Source organism: Schistocerca nitens, chromosome 1 (assembly GCF_023898315.1).
Source record: "Schistocerca nitens isolate TAMUIC-IGC-003100 chromosome 1, iqSchNite1.1, whole genome shotgun sequence".
Taxonomy (NCBI): Eukaryota; Metazoa; Arthropoda; class Insecta; order Orthoptera; family Acrididae; genus Schistocerca; species Schistocerca nitens.
This window is the reverse complement of record NC_064614.1, coordinates 392,283,483-392,307,857: the sequence shown is the minus strand read 5'-3', so window position 1 is coordinate 392,307,857 and position 24,375 is coordinate 392,283,483. Positions and strand designations below refer to the sequence as shown.

At 46.0% G+C, this 24,375-nt stretch overlaps 1 protein-coding gene across 1 annotated transcript in view; it reads left to right on the top strand.

Moving 5' to 3' along the window:
- Positions 1 to 24,375, top strand: part of LOC126249090 (sodium-dependent serotonin transporter) — a 591,489-nt gene that overhangs the window by 213,910 nt on the left and 353,204 nt on the right. The window lies entirely within an intron of this gene.

Genomic DNA, 24,375 nt, shown 5'->3' with positions numbered 1-24,375 from the left:
TAAATAATGATGTGTACTGACATGACCAGATATTGGACAACCTACGTCTAGAATATCACTAGATATAAACACACCGATGAGCCGTAATATTATGGACGCCTGCGTAATAACATTTCATCCACCTTTGTAACGCAATACAACAACGATTCTGCCTCGCACTGATTTCATATAATAAATTTCCTTGAGATGGGAAAGATTCTATTCACAAATAAGCTCGTGCGAAATTCAGCTTACCCTTGTTTCTCATGACATACTACGAACCATGAATGAAAGGCAACAGAATCTATATTCCTAGATTTCCGAAAAGCGTTTGACACGGTGCTCCACTGGTGACTGTTAACGAAGGTACGAGCATATGCAATAGGTTCCCTGATATGTGTCAGTAGCTCGAAGACTTCCGAGGTAATAGGACCCTGTACGTTTCCCTCGCCGGAGATTGTTCCTCAGGCAGAAGGGTATCATCAGGAGTGTCCCTGAGAAGTGTAGTTGGGACCGCTACTATTCTCATACACACAAACGATGTGTCTGATATGCCGAACAGCAGTCTGGCACTGTTTCCCAATGACGCTGTAGGACGGGTAAGTGTAGTCGTTGAATGTTGGACGATACAGAATCACTTAGACAGAATTTTTCGTTGCTACGATGAATGACAGGTAGCTCTCAATGTAGAAAAATGTACTTGTTAAGGCAAGTAACTAGGAAAAACAATCCCGTACTGTTCGAATACAGCACTAGTAGTGTGCTGCTCGACACAGTCACGTCAATTAAATATCGTGGCAGATCGTTGCAAAGCAACATGAAATGTAAGGATTGTATTAGGGAAAGCGAATGGTCGAATTCAGTTTATTGGGAAAATTTTAGTAAAGAGTCGTTCATCTTTAAAGAAGACCGCATAAAGAACACTAGTGCGACCCATTCTTGCGTACTAATAGTGTGTTTGGGATCTCCACCGGTTCAGACTAAAGGTAGATATCGAAGCAACTCAGAGGCGGGCTGATATATTTGTTACCGGTAGAGTGTATCAACAAACAAGTATTATGGAAATGCATCATGAATTCAAATGGGAGACCCTGGAGGGAGACGACGCTATACTCGCGGGGGACTATTGAGAAAATTTAAAGGAGTGGCAGTTGAATCTGAACACAGACTGATTCTACTGCCAGAGACGTACATTTCGCGTAAGGACCACGAAGATAAGAGAAATTAGGGCTCGTATATAGACAGACGTTTTTCATTCGCTCTACTTCAATATGGAACAGGAAAGGAAATGACTAGTGGTGGCACAGTCTACCCTTCTACATTTACGGTACAGCGGCTTGTGGAGTATGTACGTAAATGTAGATGATCAGCTCTTCATACGTTTCAGGTGGTGTGTGGCACGATATGTCTACGTGCTGGTCACGCGGTTCCCGTAAATTTCTGGACGGATATTTGTGGGCACTTGTAACGCTACCGCCGACCACCTTAAACGATAATCGATGTGAACGTCATGCGTCTGCGAGGAAGTTTTAAGTAGTTGTGACCGTGAGATACCCGAATGGAAATAGAACAATAAAACTGGGATTGGTTATGGTGGCAATAACCTACATAACCTTCCTATTTCCTTTGCAGATCACCTATGTCAGGTGGCTTCTTCGGTTTCGGGAGTTTTACTTGAACTCTTTTTTTCAAGTGGTATCGTATCATTAGGTGGTTCTTTCTTTCTTTACTCAGTAATGACGTCAGGATTTTGTTTGGAAACATTGTCTGTCATTGGTTGGTACAACATTGCAGTTAGTTGCACTTTCATTGGTTTCAGGTATGTCAATGTTTTTGTCATCGGAGCAGTCATCCGAATCCCACCATTCTATTTCGCTTTTAGGTTCTAACATGAAAGGTTTCCTAAGACAGGCGTTAAGTTCGTTTTCTGATTTCTCGTCAGATCTTAACTCAGGCTCGCAGTTTTCTTCTGATGAGCTATCATCCTCATCAGCTCCAACGTCCACAGTTACTTCATACTTCATATCATCTTTGTGGGCCCCAATAACACGTAAACAAATGTCTATATTTTCATTATCTTCAAATTCTCGCCTTCGGTAGCAGTTAGTACTGTTCGCGAAACGTTAACAGAGGTTATTTCACCATTAATGATGTGTATTTCGTCCTCCAACTCCCTTCTCTGCATAACAGCCCTTTTATTGCCTGCTCGCGAACTTTGAGCGGCGCTTTTTATTTTCTCCTCACTATTTTAAGACGACGTCATCTTATCGACGTCCCTATTATCTCTCCTGTCTTCAATTAACTTTTTGGTCGCATATGCTTTCTTAAAATCCATTCACATTGTGTGAGGCCCCTGTACAAATCGTCCATCTGCACACGTCATCCTGTCATCTCTGAAAATTCATTTTCGCCATTTACACTAATATTTGTACTGCCATTCGTGCCTTCTCTTGCGTCTACGAATTCGCCCGCTCTTTCCTCGACTACGGAAGTATTGTTAATCGTAGCGGTTTCGCTTCTATCTACTGTGACGTTTACATTCTGTTCCGCCGCCTCACATACGGCTTCTCTTGGAACAGCTTGAACATTCGCACCGGTCGTTGCTCTCTGATAGCTTGTAAGTTTGCTAATGCTGGGCCCGCTGCCTGCTATCGGTGAATCTCCGTAGAGCACACCTGTCGTTGAACATGCTGCGTCACGCTTTGTCGCGCGACCGCTTTCCTGTTTCAATTCTCGTTGACTATCACGGCATAAATTACTTCGTCGGGACCGGTAAAGTCTGTCCGCGTCAGTTTGGCATTCAACATCGGCGGTATTGTTTTCCGTATTGCTCTGGAAACATTTCGTGCGGAAAAACCTCTACCGCGTCCGGCAGAGTTTCCTCTTCCTCTGCCCCTACCTCTACCTCTCTGAGTCACGTTGAAGCGATAACCATCGCCGTCCTTTTGTTCGGCATGACTACAGCTGCTACTGTTAGTATTATTCTGTTGGTTATCCCTGTTTCCCCGCCAATGGTCTTCGTCCTCCTGCCTTTCTAAAAACGCTGAGAAGCTTTGGTGGTTGCTTCTTTCGTATCTTTTAGAATCTCCTGGAAGCTTTTTCCATAGTTACTAGATAATGTCGGATTCTGATCGTCTACTTCGTGTGTCAACTTTCGGTACCAGTAGTCGCCGAAATCTTTTAAAGAATTCCTGCCCCTATTATCATGGAGTTTACCCATGATAAACTCCCGCCATAAGCAGTCCTGCTTTTGTTCAGACCAATATTCTTCCGTGAATTTTTGTTTAAATTCATTAAAAATCATATGCTCAGTATTTAGATTAGGTCCCCAGCGATTGGCATCACCTGCGAAGATACTAATCATTACATTTGTCTTTTCCAATCATCAGGAAAAGTTCTTTCGCAATTCTTTAGGAAATTTAAAGGATGCCATCTGTTATGCCTCTTGGCGGGATCGAACCTTTTCTCGCCTTCCTATAATTTGCTAAGTGGTGGTCCGTTACTAATGACACCAGACCTGACTCGTATTTTACATTAAGAGTCAGAAATTTTTCATTGATTTTCTGAAATGTTTTGATCGCACTTCTGTTCACGTTCAACAAATTGTTTACTTAATACTTTTCGGTATCTGAAACTATTCTTCTCAAATGTGAGATTTCGTTCTTGCACTCGTCTATTACTATATTTTTCGGACCAAAAGTTTTTTGGTCCACTTTCGTCACTACCAAAGGATCTATTATTTCCTGGATGTTAATGATTTCAACATTGAACGTTGCATTAATATCATTAATTTGTCCCTGCATATTAGCCATATTTTTATTAATGGAATTAATTTCATTTAACATTTCAGTCACACTAGAACTTAAAGTACCTAATTTTTGATCTGCCTGTTCAATCTGTTGACTTAATTTTGTGTTATGAAACTTCATTTGACTTTTGAGATCACCAACCTGTCTTTCAATCTGGCTTTCAAGATTGCTACTTTGGGCTTTAAGCTGGCTGTTAAGACCACTAATTTGTGTTTTCATCTTGTCAGACAACATCTAACATGTTTGAATAGACAGTCACACTCAACGTTTGTCTACTTTCGTGTTCTGACTCTACCTTATACGTTTCTTTCGGTTCTTTCTTTTTTTGAGGCGAATCAAACATGTCAACTCGTTTGTTCACATAATCTCTATTGCCTACAAGGTCCTCATCTTTTGTGTCCTTTAGTTTTTCTTGTTTGATTTGGGATGCTCTCAACATCTCGATATGTTCATTTACGTGTTTGTGATATTACATTGTGGGTAGGCTAGCTGCCTATCACTAGCGCCATCTGTTATATGTTCGCGGAAACTACTATTTATGTTGCCAGCAGCATTGCCCATGGCGCCCGACACTATTTCTTTGTGTTCATTAAGTATAGTTACTGCATTCACACCGTTGTCCATTCTGAATGAACTCCACTGGCCATTAAAATGTCTACACGAAGAAGAAATGCAGATGATAAACGGGTATTCATTGGACGAATATATTATACTAGAACTGACATGAGATTACATTTTCACGCTGTTTAGATGCATAGATCCTGAGAAATCAGAACTCAGAACAAACACCTCTGGCCGTAATAACGGCCTTGATACGCGTGGGCATTGAGTCAAACAGAGCTATGAAGACGTGTACAGGTAGAGCTGCCATTGCAGCTTCAACACGATACCACAGTTCATCAAAAGTAGTTCAAATGGTTCAAATGGCTCTGAGCACTATGGGACTCAACTGCTGTGGTCATAAGTCCCCTAGAACTTAGAAATACTTAAACCTAACTAACCTAAGGACAGCACACAACACCCAGCCATCACGAGGCAGAGAAAATCCCTGACCCCGCCGGGAATCGAACCCGGGAACCCGGGCGTGGGAAGCGAGAACGCTACCGCACGACCACGAGATGCGGGCATCAAAAGTAGTGACGGGCGTATTGCGACGAGCCAGTTGCTCGCCCACTATTGACCAGACCTTTTCAGTTGGTGAGATATCTGGAGAATGTGCTGGCCAGGACAGCAGTCGAACATTTTCTGTATCCAGAAAGGCCCCTACAGGACCTGCAACATGCGGTCGTGCATTATCCTGCGTAAATGTAGGGTTTCGCAGGGATCGAATGAAGGGTAGAGCCACGGGTCGTAACACATCTGAAACGTAACGTCCACTGTTCAAAGTGCCGTCAATAAGATCAAGAGGTGACCGAGACGTGTAACCAATGGCACCCCACGCCGGGTGATACGCCAGTATGGCGATGACGAATACACGCTTCCAATGTGCGTTCACCGCGATGACACCAAACACGGATGCAACCATCATCATGCTGGATTCATATGAAAAAATGACGTTTTGCCTTTCGTGCACCCAGGTTCGTCGTGAGTACATTATCGCAGGCACTCCTCTCTGTGATGCTGTGATGCAGCGTCAAGCGTAACCGCAGCCATGGTCTCCGAGCTGATAGTCCATGCTGCTGCAAACGTCGCCGAACTGTTCGTGCAGATGGTTGTTGTCTTGCAAACGTCCCCATCTGTTGACTCATGGATCGAGACGTGGTTGCACGATCCGTTACAGCCATGCGGGCTAAGATGCCTGTCATCTCGACAGCTAGTGATAAGAGGCTGTTGGGATACAGCACGGCGTTCCGTATTACCCCCCTGAACCCACCGATTCCATATTCTGCTAACAGTCATTGCATCTCGATCAATGCGAGCAGCAATGTCGCAATACGATAAATCGCAATCGCGATAGGCTACAATCCGACCTTTATCGAAGTCTGAAACGTGATGGTACGCATTTCTACTCCTTACGCGAGGCATCACAACAACGTTTCACCAGGTAACGCCGGTCAACTGTTGTTTGTGTATGAGAAATCGGTTGGAAACTTTCCTCATGTCAGCACGTTGTAGGTGTACCCACTGGCGCCAACCTTGTTTGAATGCTGTGAAAAGCTAATCATTTCCATATCACAGCATCTTGTTCCTGTCGGTTAAATGTCGCGTCTGTAGCACGTCATCTTCGTGGTGTTCCAATTTCAATGGCCAGTAGGGTATATTTGAATTTACTTTTGTACGCAATGTCTACTGTTGTTCACTCTACTGGACGTGATTGCTCTCTCGCTCCACTGGACATTCACTGCTCGAAGCACACTAGTTTTTCACCAAATACTTATTGTATGTTCTGATAGAGGACAATGGTATTGGAGGGTTGGATTCCCTCAGTTCCAAGTAGAGGAATTACACTGTATGGGCTACACTCAGGGCGTATCATCGCTTTGGAAGAGGCTCCTGCCGTTGCTGTCTGTCTGTCTGCCGGCCGCTGTCGTCCTTCTGTCCGTCTGCACGCCGCCGCCGCCGGCCCCCGCTTTAGTTCCTTTCGCACTTCGGCGACTCCTGTTGCCAGGGAACGCGCCTTCAATCATGGACGCCCCCACTACCACCATCATCTATACCTCCCCTTCACCTGCCCCCACTGTAAATTTCTGGAAAACCGAGCGAGGTGGCGCAGTGGTTAGACACTGGACTCGCATTCGGAAGGACGACGGTTCAATCCCGCGTCCGGCCATCCTGATTTAGGTTTTCCGTGATTTCCCTAAATCACTCCAGGCAAATGCCGGGATGGTTCCTCTAAAAGGGGACGGCCGACTTCCTTCCCCATCCTTCCCTAATCCGATGAGACCGATGACCACGCTGTCTGGTCTCCTTCCCCAAAACCAACCAACCAACCAACTTTCTGGAAAGCTTCCTCTGGGCTTAAACCGTCTCATCCACCTCTCCTACTCACAATTTTCTCCCCTTCTATCTCCTCCTCAAACATGTATCCTCACCCATACGTTGCTCCTTCCCCTACTCCTGCCCCTTCTCCTGCTGCTGTCGCCCACCGAGACGACTATTACCACCTGCCCCACTACAACTACTCCAACTTCCCCCACCCAAGTAACCACCCACCACACCACAGAGCACCCACCCAATTACTCAGTGCCACCGCCTCACAAGAGGGGCCTGCCTCTGACCATGTCTCCATCCATTCAGTCCCTCATATCTCCTCCCAGGCCACATCCACCAAAAAACCTCCAAAGAGCCCAAGTGGCGACATCACCTCCACCCCCTCCTCCAAAAGCCCACTACCCACCTCACTTCAATCTGATCCCACCTTGGACATCATTCCTCCTCTCGCCCCCCCCCCCCCCAGCCCCCAACCTGCATACCTTGGTCCTTGCAAAACCTGATCTGAAATTCGTAGATGCCCATACCCTCACCCTTGAAATCCGGAAATACATGCCCAGTGCACCCATTACCCAATGTATCCCTTGCAAAGACTCTGTTCCCATCAAGTCCTCCTCTCCCTCTTTCCATACTGATCTCCTCCGGCACCTCTCCCATATCACCTATGACCCCCATGCATCCCTCACCCTTTTCCTTACTTCCTCCTCATCATCCTCAACACCCTTGTCATCCACCAACCCTCCCCTCTGTGGTCACAGAGGCAGAGGTGTTGGTCGAACTGATCGCCCATCCTGCACTGGAAATTCGCTCGGTCCACTGTATTTACATCTCCTCTGGCCCTACGTTCTTCATGTGTATCTTTACTGAATCCGCCTCCTCCATTGATCATCTCGTCACCCAGGAAACCCTGATTTTCAACCACTGCCACCACATTGACCTGTCCCGTTCCCCTCCTTAAGCCTGTTGCTGCCAGTGCTGTCTCCTGTACAATGACCACCGCACCCAAACTGCAAGAACCCCCCCATCGACCCCCATTGTAAAGCATCCCACTCCTTTAAACAGTGTCCTAACCTCGCCTCTCATAATTCTACAACACCTGCAACAAACAACACCCCACCTACTCCACCAAATGCAAAGAAAAACCCCCTTATAGCAACCCTGTGCTCACTGTCTCCATTCGCCCCATCAACCCAACCATCCAACCAAATTCCCTCCACCCTCCGCCTACAGCAGAAGACATCATCTGGTTCCTAACCATAGTCCTCCAGAACATCTACTCCTTCCAGCGCCCCCACACCATCCAGCAGATTTCCCTCGCCACCTACTCTGTTTTCCATTTAAATACCTATGCCACCTACTCCCACAACCAGGCCCACTTTACCTTCATCCATCTAGACACTCTCGTTTAAGCCCCACTCTCCTCATCCCAGTTCCTCCCCCTTCCACCTCCTGCTGCATCACCAGTATATTCTCCTGTACCTCAACATTCGCTCCCTCCCTGCCAACAAATACCTCTTCGTGATTACCCTATCCCAGCACCAGGTTGATGCCTTCATTCTTAATGAAACCTTCCTCCAACATCACCATGCTGTCCACACCTCTCCCTATCTCTATCACCACACAAACAATCCCCTTCCACTCATGTAAGGAGGGGTCACTATTGGCCATCTCAATCATCTCCCTGTCCAGCCAGAGCCCATCCTCAGTGACCCAACTGAACAACTTCTTCTAAGTATCATTTTTCCCTCCCTCACTATCACCTCTGCGACTATCTATATCTGTCCCACGGCTCCTCTTCCCTATGACTTCATTTGCCATGTTGACCATACCTTCTTGACCTATGTCATTGCCTCCAACATCAACACCCTCAACTGTGACCCTGCCACCCTTTGGTGGTGGCATCAGTTCCTTGCCACCCCCCATGGTGACCTTGTTCCTCTCCCACAAGACACCTGTCCTGAAAGTAGCTCTGCCCCCAATGTTAGCCTCATTTACCCCAACCCCCTTGGTCATATTCCCATGGATGACAGTGATCCCATTGGTACTGACAAACTCTCCATCCTTCTCACTATCTCCTATGCTCGTGGTCCCCCTGCAGCCCCCCACCCAGCTGTCCCTCCAAAGTCCACCCATGACTACTGCCATGCCAACTGGGATGCGTACCGGGAATCCACTGCCCCACAGTTCGATAGCCACCCAACCACCCAATCACCTTTCACCATCCTGCTGACATCAACCACGCCTCTTCATTCCAAGACCATCATTGACGATGTGGAGGCCCATGTCCCTACCAAACTCATCCACCCTCACCACCCTAAACCTCCACAGGCTGTCCTTCTTCTTCATGAACCCTGCAGGGTCTACCACCCTTTCCTCTGCACCTGTGACTGGGATACACTCATCCACCACTGGCAATTACAGCAACACATCTGGAACCTCCTTACAGCAAAGAAACGCCGAGACTGGCACCAGACATGGACAAGCCTCAACTCCACCTTCCCTGTCAACTCCTCCAAATACTGGTAACCTTACCACCACCTTACTTGTAGCCATCCCTCCACGCATTACCCTATCCTCCATGACGATCTTCCCCTCCCTGACAACCTCAGTAACCGTAAACATTTTGCTTCCCACCTCTCTGAGGTCTTCTCCATTCCTGACGCTCCCCATTTTGATTACTCCCTCTTCCCCACCATCCTTGACTGCACTGATACCTCTGTCCCACCACTCGCCCATAGCTTCCAGTACTGGTGTCTGTTATCCCCCTCAGACATCAACACTCCCATCACTGCACATAACATCACACTCGTCCTCTGCTCCAAACACAGCACCATCCCTGGTCATGATGGCTTCACCTACCGCCACCTCAAGGAATCCCCCTGATCCTTCCTGGCTGTCCTTGCTACCCTGTACAATTTCCTCCTCTCCAATTGTTTTTACCCCAACATGTGCAAGACTTCCCATGTGCTGCTGTTCCCTAAACCCAACAAACCCCCCTCTGATACGTCTTCCTATAGTCCCACCTGCCTCACCTCTATGTTCAGTAAGGTCTTCAAGACCATCCTCTCCCTCCAAATTCACTGCCACCTTAGCCAGCAACACCTCCTTCCCCTTACCCAGTGTGGCTTCTGGTCTTTCTTCTCAGCTGACAATCAGTTCCTTAACCTTACCAATCTCCTTTCGCTCCAACTTAACTTCCATTGCTCCACTATCTTTGTTTCCCTTGAACTCGACAATGCCTACAACTGTGTCTGGCATTGTGGGCTCCTCTTCAAAATCCGGACCTAAGCTCTCCCTACGAATTTCGTCTGTCTCGTTACTTCCTTCCTCTCCCATCATCCCTCCTATGTCACTAACCACATCTCTCATACCTTCTATCCCTCTGCCAGTGTGCCCCAAGACTCTGTCCTTTCCCCTTTCCTCTATCTCCTGTACACTGCTCATATGCCCAAACTTCCCCCATGTGTTCATTGCCTCCAATTTGCTAATGACACCGCCTTCCTAGCCCTTTATCCAACCCTTAAGTGGTCCCAACATACCCTCCAAACCCACCTTGACCAGTTCACCACTTGGTGCAACCAGTGGTTTATCAACCCCTCCAATACCCAGGCCATAATCATAGGGCACACCACCTGCTCCTTCCATGGTTTCTATGTAACCATTTATGGCTGACCTATCCACCTCACTCCTACCCTGAAATACCTTGGCCTCACCCTCGACCAACACCTCACCTGGACTTCCCATCTCCTTACAATCCAATACAAAGCCCACAACAGACTCAACCTCCTGAAACTCCTGAACGGCCAGACATGGGAACTGCATCCTTCCACCATCCCTCACACCTACAAATCCTTGAGCCACCCCATCCTTTGTTATGCCAGTGTTGCTTGGATTTCTGCCCCTCCCAGGTTCTATAGCGCCATCCAAATCCTTGAGCACCATGCACTCCACCTTGCCTTCCATATCCATCTTCCATCCCCCACGTGCATCCTCTACAACCTCATCCTGTTCCCCCATCTTCTCCTTTTCCTTGAACTCATCTGCACCCTGTATATTGTCCACTCACTCGATCCCTCCAACCCCTGGTGTCCTCCTTCCTCTCCATTCCCAACCCATTGCCGCACCTTTACCATTGTGTCGCTTCCTCTCTTCATCTCCACACCCCACTCCTTCGCCGGCCGGTGTGGCCATGCGGTTCTAGGCGTTACATTCTGGAGTCGAGCGACCGCTACGGTCGCAGGTTCGAATCCTGTCTCAGGCATGGATGTGTGTGATATCCTTAGATTAGTTAGGTTTAATTCTATGCGGTTCTAGGCGCTGCAGTCTGGAGTTGAGCGACCGCTACGGTCGCAGGTTCGAATCCTGCCTCGGGCATGGATGTGTGTCATGTCCTTAGGTTAGTTAGGTTTAATTAGTTCTAAGTTCTAGGCGACGACCTCGGAAGTTAAGTCACATAGTGCTCAGAGCCATTTTGGAACCTCCTCCTCCTTTCCCAATGCAACTTCCAGCACCAACCTTTCCCAGTAGATGAACTTCACCCTGATGTCTACCCCTTCTACCAACTCTAACTCCACCTTCCTGCTGCCTCCTCCTCAGGGATCCCTCTCCTCACCCTTTCTCCTGAGTGGCTTTCCCCCTCCTACACCCCCTCCCTCTCTCGTTCTCCCCTTCAGTGTTTCTGCACCGCCCCTGCCATGCCTTCCCTCTTCATCTCCCACCCCACCTGTCTCCCATCTCTTGGTACACCACCTGACCCACCCTATTTCTTTCATCCTGCCCCTCCCCTACTGCACCTTGCTCCCCCCTCTCTTTCCATCCTCTCAGGCCTCTCCCTCGGCAGGTCCCTCCTGGCAGTTTTTATTCTTTGCCATATTTGCACATCTCTTAAAGTGGTTTAAGGTGTCTTTGTTCTGGAGTGTTTTAATACTGAGGTCAACTTTTAACCTGTGTGTGTGACTTCAGTGTCTTTTTTGTGCTTTACGAATCGCCAACTGTGTTTTTCAACTTGACTTTTTTTAACTGTCCCCCCATGAACGTCTCTGTATCAGTGTATATTTTCCCTCCATTGTCTCCCCTTACTCTGTTTTTATGTCCCCATTTTTATCGCCCTTATACGTATAATTTTCTCATTAGCTGTCATGTCACTCGGCTGAAGAGCGGCTGTTGTGGCGCTGCCAGTCCTCCGATGCTCATATGGGCCAGGGGAATGAAATCACAATAAAGGAAAAAAAATCGAGAACAATAAATGTCCTGTCCCAATCGCCAAGTGTAACACTGCCGCCGACCAGCGTAAACGATAATCGATGATAACGTCATACCTCTGCGAGGAATTTTTAAGTAGTTGTGACCGTGAGATACCCTAATGAAAAAGAACAATCAAATTGGAATTCGTTTCCTTAATACTCCAGCAGAGTATAAACAACAGCATACGGTGGGTCAGGAATAGATGTTCTCCCAGGATGAAAGCAAGTTGTAATATTACATATTAAAACAGGTCACCAGCATAATTAGGCATTCTTGTGTCAAGCAAAATCATAAAGCAGAAGGCAGTGCTAAGGCTAACCTAACCTTGCTTGACACACACACTTAACTCTTTCCTTATATCTGTTCACATTACAACACAGTAAATCAAATGTGTGTGAATTCCTAAGGGACCAAACTGCTGAGGTCATCGGTCACTAGACTGACACATTACGTAAACTAACTTATGTTAAGAACAACACACACTCCCATGCCCGAGGGAGGACTCGAACCTCCGACAGGCGCAGCCGCGCTGTCCGTGACATGGTACAACACAGTAACGTAACTTTGCAAATAAATGTGCTACTAACTAGTAAATCAGATAAGCAAATGGCCAATGAGATAGTGAACAGCAACAAATGCCTCTCAACAACACGTACTTGAAATGGACTAGGTGCAACAGTTTATAAAACCGAATACCGACACACACGAAACTAGTAGCAATACTGAACAGGGAAAAGCTTGAAATGACCCTGAATTTAAATCAGGGGGTCTACTAACGATCATAATCTATATCTACTACAGGGTCTCTATGCCTGTGCATAAACCAACTTGCATTAAAATAGATAACACAGTAAACAATTCTTTCTATAACTCGGTTGGAAGCAACTAAACAGAATGCAAATCTAACTACACTGGCTCCGAATGAACCTTTGCATTGCTTCAGTAAATAACTAGCCTAGTACATGCGGACCCTTAAACTTTCATGGTTTCAAGAACCATTGTTCATTAACAAAACTACACAAGTGTGTATGAGAAAATATAAATATTCACATCATTAATTATTAGTTAAATAAAGCACAACAAACGGTAACTCTTTAAATAACAAATGTGCTTTCATAAGCAGTCTTTTGACCTACTCAAAATTATAATTGTCTGTGAAAATGACAACACAACGTTAAATTCAGTTTCATCCACTTTCTCATAACAAATGAGAACACTCGGAATTAAATTCACTAGAATAGGAATCTTGTCCAGGTTTGTGATTTGGGATAATCACTGGTGTAAGAAAGAGATTTTAGTAACATAACGATTATTATTAAAATCAAGCAATGTTCACAAATACCTGGTCCATTTACAGAGCGCCAAATACAAAACAATTTAGAGGAAGGTTAGTGGCACTGGTGGCGAAATTTGCAATGGCTATTTACATGGCGGCGATGCAGTCATGGGAGTACTATTGGCCTCACCCTATTACTGATCTTCTTGGCGTCGAAATAATATTTTTATAGGCCCAAGAGCCATTCCATGATAATAGTATCACCAAATGCAGCATCCGAGGCCCATAGATACTGCCCTTAAGCGCTTCTGGCCTCAAAACTCCAGGACTAGGAGCCACTATGATCCGCTGCTGCTGGCGAGGTGTTAACCACAGCACTGCTCAGCCCAGACGCCTTATCCGTCTCAAAGGACGAGTTGCCACTTGCGTGCCAACCGCACGTTTTCGACTCCGCCAGGCTACTTTTGTAGCTGCGGAACTTCCCCGCATCTTTTACATTTAACCTTACGTTCCCCAGTTGTGGACCCAGTCATATATAGTACAATATATAACAACATTTCAGTAGTTATTTAAATTCACAAGCATAATTCAAAACAACATGGTTCAAAAATTTACGTAACTGAAACATGTATACATAGTCAAAAATTTCCATGACGGATGCATTATATATAACCAATACTAAAAAATGACATAGAAATATCGATATACGAGATAGATACAAAATAAGTCGAATATAGATGTTCGATGCGGATCTAGTACTCAGTAGCGTCCCAGATGTGTTCTATCGGGTTCAGATTACGCGAAACTGTTGCCTATGACATCAACTTGAGTTGACTGTCATGTTTGTCAAACCACCACCGTTGGAGAAGGCATCAAGCATTAAGGGATGCAGGCGGCAATAATGTTCACGCACTCCACAGGTCCCACGTACGCCCAGGTGAATATCCCCCACGGCAAAATACTGCCTCTACCGGCCTGCGTCCGTGGCTCGGTGCATCTTTCATAGAGGCGTTCGCTTCGATAACGGCATACTCACGACCATCAACTTAGGTAGCAAGAAGCGTTTCCATTGACTCTCCGTCTAATACAAATGATCTCGTGTGCGCTGCAGAGCCATTGTTCGACAATGCATCAATGCATGCTGCACAGTGTGCTCCGAAACACCTATGCCTGCGTCAGTATTGTATGCGTCGTCAGGTGTCCCAAAGATCGTGGCCAATCCTGCTTTACAGAGAGGGCAATCCTCCTTCCACCACGTTCAGTGATAAGTTCGGACATTCAATATCTTATCGCCTACTCGCGGTTTCACGGTCCTTCAACCGATCTTCACAGATACTCACGTGCGTAGCCCAGATTCACCGTTTCCGAGTTGCTCGTTCCCGGACCCCGGACCCGTAATAGCCCTTTGCAAGAGTCGTTCACGTCAGTGGATTTCCCCATTTACGGCCCATATGGTCGCTACGTTATTCCCAGATCGTCTCAGCAACACTTGTAAACTTTTCTTGCTGCTTCACGTCGACGCGATGCTATCAGGCGACATTCAATCTCGCGATGAGTACTGATCATAAGTGTATTTTTAGGTGTCGAAACGTAATTGGAGTATAACTCTCCTAAATTGTTAGGAGGAAAGCATAGCAAATTCTTCACTGGCATCCACACAAATTCGTTAGTACTCGCTGCACTCTCACATTATTCTCTGACGATGCTGCTGTCTGTAGGGTAGTGTCGTCACTGCATGTTCGTTTGGTAATTCAGGAAACGTAGACAGTTGAAAGTCTTTATGCCCACTGTACTGAATAATCACTCTCGTTGACATTAACAGTTGCACGGTAATGTATGCAAACAAGGCGACCCAATAGTATCGGAGTTCAGCATTCGGAAAAAAATGGTTCAAATGGCTCTGAGCACTATGGAACTTAACTTCTCAGGTCATCAGTCCCCTAGAACTTAGAACTAATTAAACCTAACTAACCTAAGGACATCACACACATCCATCCCCGAGGCAGGATTCGAACCTGCGACCGTAGCGGTCACGCGGCTCCAGACTGTAGCGCCTAGAACCGCTCGGCCACCCCGGCCGGCTCAGCATTCGGATCCTGTGACAGTTTTCTTCTTGGTGAACGCGCCTTTCGCTGTTTCTCGCATGTGTTTCCGTTTTGTAACACAGATAGTGGTAATGCTTGCGTACACACACCAACATGCTCTATCTTAATAGCACTTACAATAGCTATGTAGTCACCGTTGACAATAGTCTAGTCCCCACTAAGGTTTGTACGGTCGGTGAGACGTTTGTGGAAATTTGTAGTAAGGACTAGCGGACCAAACTGCTGAGGTCATCTGTCCCTAGGCTTACACACTACTTAACCTAATTCAAACTGACACTAAGGACAACACACACACACCCATGCCCCAGGGAGTACTCGAACCTCCGACTAGAGGAGCCACGCGAGCCATGACAAGATGCCCTAGACCGCACGGTTACCCCGGGCGGCCACGTTTGTGGTGTACTTGCCTTATGAAAGATACGATTATGTCCTGTCCTTGTGCATTTTCCTTCCTCAAGGAAATCTTTATGTTTTCTATATGTAATGAATATTCTAATGAAACCGAAACGTAGATTAAAAAAAATGTTCGTTAGTAGCGTTTTCCTAAAAATTTGTTTTATTAGGTACCATGAAAACTTGTATATCGATAAAATATATGAAGACACAGTACACATGAAATTGTACATTCTTTGAACATTAAGAAATAATTAACACAGCTGTCAGAAAAGTACTAAAGTAGGAGCAGATACAGAACATCTGAGAAGCTCTCTCTCTATGCCTCTTGCAGGACCAAGCAGCGACCGCCACTTGGACTTTTCTACGGATATTCCGGAACTGAATCTTCAGATTCAACAACCCAGATAATGTTGATTGAAGACGACGTTTAGAAACGTCTTGCTCTTGGTCTAATAGAAGAATATTTGAAACAGAAAGCGTTACTTAAAACAAATCCCAAGTATATTCGCGCCTTCTTGGCCCGTTACAGATACGAACAAGCGAATGCTAAGGATCTAGATCGAACTGTAATTTTTTGCTTGTGTGGTAGGCATTAAAACAACAGAACAAAAAACAATGGGTATTCAGTGCAACGAAAACGTGTGCAATAATAATAGTGAGCAGTAGACGGAAGCTGAGTAATTAATCACTCGTTCCACATAATTCGTAAACGTTATATCTTTCTTTATCAACATACTCTTAAACGTTTGTATGTAAGCCTATGTATTTTCCTGAGACGAAAATAGAGCAATACTTAAAATACTAATTGCTCTGTACATACTAGAAATCGTTTACTCATGGAAACGTGAAAGGGGCGTCACAGAAGGATAAAATTCTACGAGGTAACAACGAGAAGCAATATGAAACAGAAGAAAACATGTGAAATTAGTTGCAAGGAAGGGGAATGGAAAATATAAGAGTTATTGGGAGAATTCTTGGTAATTACATACTATACGAAAACGGCATTTAGTGCTAAAGTTCTAGGACATTTATCCTAAATTTACCGCAACAATGTATGACGAATGTTTTGTTCGAAAACGATAGTGTAATAGTAAAGTGATTGAAATATTTCGCAGATTGTTGCCGGTTGCGGAACGTATCTCATTATATAGTCATCCTAGTGCGATCTGTTAGTAACATAGCTGTACTAATCCAGTTTTGGGGTTTTCATCAAGTTTTCCTGTTTAGAGACACTGAAGGATGTTCACAGGAACTTTGCTAGGATAGTTACAGATCGATATATCCCATGCGCACTTCTACCATACATACATTATCAAACAACTGAAATTGAAGTGACTACGAAGGCTTTCCCGAATTTATAAAATTCTTCTCGGGTATGCAGCCGGATCATGACGTCTTCAAGACACAATATTTCTGCGGTCCAACTGGCCGCCATCATCAGGTGAGAGCGCTGGTGCACAATCTCGCCGGAACTGACTTCCCAGCGCAAGCGGCAGCCCATATATAGGCCGCAGAAGGCCCACAACGCGTGCGCGAAAAGGTGCCGTAGCTGCCCTCTAGTGCAGTAAACATGCCGCGCCGCCGGTGGTGGAAAGAGGCGAAATCGAGATATCGCTGTCAAAAATAAAAGAAAATTAAAAAATTCTATTCCGACGATTGAGACGCAGACCGTTGTTTTTTAATGTCGGATAACACCGGGTCCCAAGTCTTACTTAAAAGATAGCCCTTGTCTCTATTAATAAGATTGTCAGATAAACGAATCTCTATTGATTCTTTTAAAATACAGTCCCAATATCGAGATGCAGGGGCAACCATTTGTGTCGCATCATATTGCATTCTGTGTCCCTGGGTGAGACAGTGCTCCGCCACTGCGGATTTCTCGGGTTGAAGCAGCCGTGTGTGCCGCTGATGCTCAACACATCGGTCCTGAATGGTCCGGATCGTCTGACCAATGTAAGCCTTCCCACAGTGGCAAGGGATCTTGTATACACCGGGCTTCCTCAAACCCAAGTCATCCTTCACAGAGCCAAGAAACGCTCTAAGCTTGGCCGGCGGACGAAAAATACTTTTGATGTGATATCTTTTTAGAATTCTTCCTATCTTCGAGGAAATGCTCCCAGCAAAAGGCAGAATAGCCACCGATTTGCAGGTATCTTCTGGTGGTTCAGGCGATGGTCCAAACTGGAAAGCACGACGGATCTGTTTATCTGTATAGCCATTCTGCTTGAACACAACCTTAAGGTGGTCCAATTCTTGTGTCAAGCTTTCTCCATCTGAAATGGCATAAGCTCTTCTCGCCAACGTTCGCAGGACCCCTGTACGCTGGAACGATGGATGACAGCTAGAAGCATGCAGGTAACGGTCCGTGTGCGTAGGCTTTCGATAAACACTGTGTCCCAGTGTCCCATCATCCTTTCTGTACACCAGAACATCCAGAAACGGAAGCTTTCCATCACTTTCCACCTCCATGGTAAACTTGATGCTAGGATGCAGGGAATTAAAATGATCTAGGAGGCGGTCAAGAGCCTCTCTCCCATGAGGCCACACCATAAACGTGTCGTCAACGTACCTCCAAAAACAGGTTGGTTTTAAGGACGCCGTCTTCAGCGCCATGTCCTCCAAATCTTCCATAAAAAGGTTGGCGACTATTGGGGACAGTGGGCTCCCCATAGCCACTCCGTCAGTCTGTTCAAAATATTTGTCATTGAATAAAAAGTACGTTGACGTCAGCATGTGGCGACAAAGCCTGGTTGTGTCCTCATCCAGTTTCTCACCAATTAATTGCAAGGATTCTTCCAGAGGAACCCGGGTAAAAAGTGACACGACATCAAAGCTCACAAGCAAATCGCAGGGACTAAGAGACAAGGACTTCAATCTATGAATAAACACCATAGAATTGGGAATGTGATGTTCGCATTTACCGACGTGAGGGCCAAGAACAGATGCTAAATACTTGGCTAGATTGTAGGTAGGAGCACCCAAGTTACTCACGATCGAACGAAACGGGACCCTTTCTTATGAATCTTGGGTAGGCCGTATAGTCTCGGTGGCACGGCAGCACCAGGACGAAGATTTTTGAGAACGTCGTCAGGTAAAGAACTCTTCTTCAACAGTGAAAGCGTCTTCCGTTTTATCCGTTCAGTTGGGTCGTCCTGCAATGTTCTGTATGCTGAGTCCTCAAGTAAGAGATCCATCTTTCCCAGATAGTCATCACGTGACAGAAGAACCGTTGCGTTGCCTTTGTCGGCTGGTAGAACTATCAGATCCTCGTCTTCTCTAATGGATCGGACGGCTGCCCTTTCGAGAGAGGAGATGTTACTCCGTGGAGGCGGCGCCCGCCGCAATGTATGTGAGACCTCTTGCCTAATCTCTTCAGCTTGGCCCTCCGAAAGGTTGGACACTGCTTGTTCGACTGCACAGATGAATTCGGTGATAGGCACATTCCTCGGTGTAGGGGCAAAATTCAGGCCTTTCTCCAACACTGACAGTGTAGCGTCGTCCAGTTCTTTACTCGTGAGGTTAATCACTGTCCGTCGACGGGTGTCGTCATCAGATATCATAGGTTGAGAACAAAGCCGTTGAAACTTAGAAGACTGTTTCCTGACGGAGCTCCTATGCGTCCAATCTGATAGTGCCCAAGAAGAACTATCCACCCATTCCCAGGATGCATCCGACAGCAGCGACGATAACTCCAAGTGCACGAAAAGTAAATCCTTGGATATGAGATCCAGTTGTCTTCGAGTGAAGCGAATACGCTCCTTGACTAAGGCGAAACTGGCACGCTTCTTGATGTTGTTGGCCGTTTTCGTATCAATAAAATGCACAATTCTGGCAAACTTAGGTATCACTCTTCCATCGCGGCATCTCAGCAAAAAGGCGAGGGCACTCAGCAACTTGCCCTTCTTCTTACGAAGTTTATCAAACTTCTTCACGAGTTCCACCATCTCCTCCCCGTAGAGGCTTCTGATGTGACTACGAAGGCTTTCCCGGCGTAATAATTTATAAAATTCTTCTCGGAAGACGTCATGATCCGGCTGCATACCCGAGAAGAATTTTATAAATTATTACGCCGGGAAAGCCTTCGTAGTCACATCAGAAGCCTCTACGGGGAGGAGATGGTGGAACTCGTGAAGAAGTTTGATAAACTTCGTAAGAAGAAGGGCAAGTTGCTGAGTGCCCTCGCCTTTTTGCTGAGATGCCGCGATGGAAGAGTGATACCTAAGTTTGCCAGAATTGTGCATTTTATTGATACGAAAACGGCCAACAACATCAAGAAGCGTGCCAGTTTCGCCTTAGTCAAGGAGCGTATTCGCTTCACTCGAAGACAACTGGATCTCATATCCAAGGATTTACTTTTCGTGCACTTGGAGTTATCGTCGCTGCTGTCGGATGCATCCTGGGAATGGGTGGATAGTTCTTCTTGGGCACTATCAGATTGGACGCATAGGAGCTCCGTCAGGAAACAGTCTTCTAAGTTTCAACGGCTTTGTTCTCAACCTATGATATCTGATGACGACACCCGTCGACGGACAGTGATTAACCTCACGAGTAAAGAACTGGACGACGCTACACTGTCAGTGTTGGAGAAAGGCCTGAATTTTGCCCCTACACCGAGGAATGTGCCTATCACCGAATTCATCTGTGCAGTCGAACAAGCAGTGTCCAACCTTTCGGAGGGCCAAGCTGAAGAGATTAGGCAAGAGGTCTCACATACATTGCGGCGGGCGCCGCCTCCACGGAGTAACATCTCCTCTCTCGAAAGGGCAGCCGTCCGATCCATTAGAGAAGACGAGGATCTGATAGTTCTACCAGCCGACAAAGGCAACGCAACGGTTCTTCTGTCACGTGATGACTATCTGGGAAAGATGGATCTCTTACTTGAGGACTCAGCATACAGAACATTGCAGGACGACCCAACTGAACGGATAAAACGGAAGACGCTTTCACTGTTGAAGAAGAGTTCTTTACCTGACGACGTTCTCAAAAAACTTCGTCCTGGTGCTGCCGTGCCACCGAGACTATACGGCCTACCCAAGATTCATAAGAAAGGGGTCCCGCTTCGTCCGATCGTGAGTAACTTGGGTGCTCCTACCTACAATCTAGCCAAGTATTTAGCATCTGTTCTTGGCCCTCACGTCGGTAAATGCGAACATCACATTCCCAATTCTATGGTGTTTATTCATAGATTGAAGTCCTTGTCTCTTAGTCCCTGCGATTTGCTTGTGAGCTTTGATGTCGTGTCACTTTTTACCCGGGTTCCTCTGGAAGAATCCTTGCAATTAATTGGTGAGAAACTGGATGAGGACACAACCAGGCTTTGTCGCCACGTGCTGACGTCAACGTACTTTTTATTCAATGACAAATATTTTGAACAGACTGACGGAGTGGCTATGGGGAGCCCACTGTCCCCAATAGTCGCCAACCTTTTTATGGAAGATTTGGAGGACATGGCGCTGAAGACGGCGTCCTTAAAACCAACCTGTTTTTGGAGGTACGTTGACGACACGTTTATGGTGTGGCCTCATGGGAGAGAGGCTCTTGACCGCCTCCTAGATCATTTTAATTCCCTGCATCCTAGCATCAAGTTTACCATGGAGGTGGAAAGTGATGGAAAGCTTCCGTTTCTGGATGTTCTGGTGTACAGAAAGGATGATGGGACACTGGGACACAGTGTTTATCGAAAGCCTACGCACACGGACCGTTACCTGCATGCTTCTAGCTGTCATCCATCGTTCCAGCGTACAGGGGTCCTGCGAACGTTGGCGAGAAGAGCTTATGCCATTTCAGATGGAGAAAGCTTGACACAAGAATTGGACCACCTTAAGGTTGTGTTCAAGCAGAATGGCTATACAGATAAACAGATCCGTCGTGCTTTCCAGTTTGGACCATCGCCTGAACCACCAGAAGATACCTGCAAATCGGTGGCTTTTCTGCCTTTTGCTGGGAGCATTTCCTCGAAGATAGGAAGAATTCTAAAAAGATATCACATCAAAAGTATTTTTCGTCCGCCGGCCAAGCTTAGAGCGTTTCTTGGCTCTGTGAAGGATGACTTGGGTTTGAGGAAGCCCGGTGTATACAAGATCCCTTGCCACTGTGGGAAGGCTTACATTGGTCAGACGATCCGGACCATTCAGGACCGATGTGTTGAGCATCAGCGGCACACACGGCTGCTTCAACCCGAGAAATCCGCAGTGGCGGAGCACTGTCTCACCCAGGGACACAGAATGCAATATGATGCGACACAAATGGTTGCCCCTGCATCTCGATATTGGGACTGTATTTTAAAAGAATCAATAGAGATTCGTTTATCTGACAATCTTATTAATAGAGACAAGGGCTATCTTTTAAGTAAGACTTGGGACCCGGTGTTATCCGACATTAAAAAACAACGGTCTGCGTCTCAATCGTCGGAATAGAATTTTTTAATTTTCTTTTATTTTTGACAGCGATATCTCGATTTCGCCTCTTTCCACCACCGGCGGCGCGGCATGTTTACTGCACTAGAGGGCAGCTACGGCACCTTTTCGCGCACGCGTTGTGGGCCTTCTGCGGCCTATATATGGGCTGCCGCTTGCGCTGGGAAGTCAGTTCCGGCGAGATTGTGCACCAGCGCTCTCACCTGATGATGGCGGCCAGTTGGACCGCAGAAATATTGTGTCTTGAAGACGTCATGATCCGGCTGCATACCCGAGAAGAATTTTATAAACTGAAATTGAATCTGTGGTATAAAGGCGAAGTTGTCGTCGGGGAACACTACTGAGTTGATTTGAGAAGCTGTCCAGCACTTGTACATCCTCCATCGCAGGGATGTTGAAATAACGTAATGAAGGTTGGACAGGATGTAGAGGTAAACGGAGAATCTTTTCTTAAGACACTTCATAACCGAATGGAACAAGTTAGCGACTGGCTGATTTTGATGAGAAGTATCCCACGTTGTCCTTTACAGTGGCTTATGGAACATACATGGAGATATGGATGTAAGAGCATACAGTGGAACAGAGTGACGGGAAGACTGCTGGTGTACATCCACTGATTCCAGAAAATTTCTCAAGTTACTAGTCATCTAAGTCAGTATCGTACTAAGGAAATGAATGTTGCGGGCGGATAACGCAATCGATGTCACGTACAATTTCTTAGCGGAGGTGCTTTGTCTTTACCTTTCTCCCACCTGTTACGAAGTGTCAAGTGGACATGTATATCCGTGTCGTGTGGCTGACTGATTAGTGCTGGTAGAGTGCAAATTTGCCTTTGGATTGTTGTGGGTGAGTGCAAGGGACAGGGTGAGACCCAGTCACATCGCACTTTGAACTGCAACAAGAGAACCACGGAGCTTAATGTCCCCATCCAACGGAGGGAACACTATCAGTCGTGTCACATGTGGTCACTCCATGAGACATTACGGAGAGGTTTGGTATCTAAACCAGGACATTTGCACAAAGCCTGGTAACAGTACTCTACCAACCATCCTCCCTTTGTTGGCCCAATACTAGCAGTGAAACCTGTGAATGGCCGGTATTGTAGCAATATGATAGAATGAAATTTCTCGGGCTTCCAGGGACGCCAGGTAGCTTCACAGGGTGTATCATAATTAATAACGAAAATTGACGCTGTTGAAAATGTACAACAGAAGCAAAAACGATCCAGTGAATATTGGTTAGTAAACGAACTGTTTGCTAGATAATTCCGGATGTATGATTACGAGGTGACACTGATATCAATATGAGATACTAGCAACTAACCGGCCATCTTTTGCTGTCGCTCAGTCTTCGTAAATGGAAAAGAGAAATCACACGTTTATAACATGTATGGGAATTGGATATACGTTGTCATATCCTTCTCTCCTCTGTCCATATGCCCCGCCCCTTTCTTTGTCCATCTGTTCCCCCTTCTCTTTCTCCATCTCTCGCTACACCTTCTCTTTCTCCTCTCTGTCATCACCTTCTCCCACCTTCATCTGTCCATCTTCTGCTCCCTCCTCTCTAGTAGTATTCTAATCAGAAGCCAATGAGCCATAAATACAACTTTCCTGTTTTCCAACAACGTTCACTATTGTATAGTCTACATGCGTATAAATGTTTATCACACTAACGTGTAAAAATTTGAAGTACATCGGAAAGGTACATTTTTAGATTTTTGGTAAACATATTATCCCTTTATTTATACATGGTGTTCTCTTTAACTGAAGACACTGAAATATCTTGAAGCCTACACACCGGAACAAAAAACTTCATTATTCCAATTTGTTTGTTTCAGAGGGGGACATACAACGATACCACAGTCTATCCGCCACCCCACCCCGTGCGTGTGTGTCGGGGGGCAAAAATTGAAATATTCAATGGGAACTCCCTTTTTAATTGCAGATTGCGATTCTACGGGAAAATGTACATAAGCATTTTCTTCATTTCGCCACAGATGGTGCTGTAATCGGAGGAATAAAAGTGGGTACACAACAGTAATTTACGACGTGCTACTCAATGGCCCTAGAATATCCAGTGGCACTTGGGACCCCAGCTCTATGCTACAGGAGTAGCACTAGTCAGTATTTCTTAACATCTAATTGGAAACCCCGTTCACAACGTTGTATTATTGCGACCTGTTGAACACGACGCGTCTCCGTGGCCGTGTAGCGAACTAC